The sequence below is a fragment of the Oryzias melastigma genome, linkage group LG13 (genome assembly GCF_002922805.2).
Source record: "Oryzias melastigma strain HK-1 linkage group LG13, ASM292280v2, whole genome shotgun sequence".
NCBI lineage: Eukaryota > Metazoa > Chordata > Actinopteri > Beloniformes > Adrianichthyidae > Oryzias > Oryzias melastigma.
The window spans coordinates 189,422-189,626 of NC_050524.1; the positions used below are offsets into that span (position 1 = coordinate 189,422).

Here is a 205-nt window from a genome sequence, read left to right on the forward strand (position 1 = left end):
ATCAGAGCGGAGCTCCCCAAAGGTCCGGATTACAATCCACCCCTCAACCCAACCCAGAACCCAAAGTCTGGGTCAGCAGCGAATCCCATCTGTGCCTTCAACGCTTCGGCATCGGTTTGGTTTTTAGTACCAACAAAGAAGCTCTATCAGAACCAGCAGAACCCTTTAACAGAACCTCAGAAGACAACACCCCCCCCCCCCCCCC

General features: G+C 54.1%; 1 protein-coding gene across 1 annotated transcript in view; it reads left to right on the plus strand.

Moving 5' to 3' along the window:
- The window catches only part of LOC112149268 (diacylglycerol kinase delta), a gene marked incomplete in the record, with an annotated part of 6,250 nt that overhangs the window by 5,620 nt on the left and 425 nt on the right, over window positions 1-205 (plus strand). The window contains 1 exon segment of the mRNA XM_024276883.2: window positions 1-205. This exon segment is cut by the window's right edge and continues 425 nt beyond it.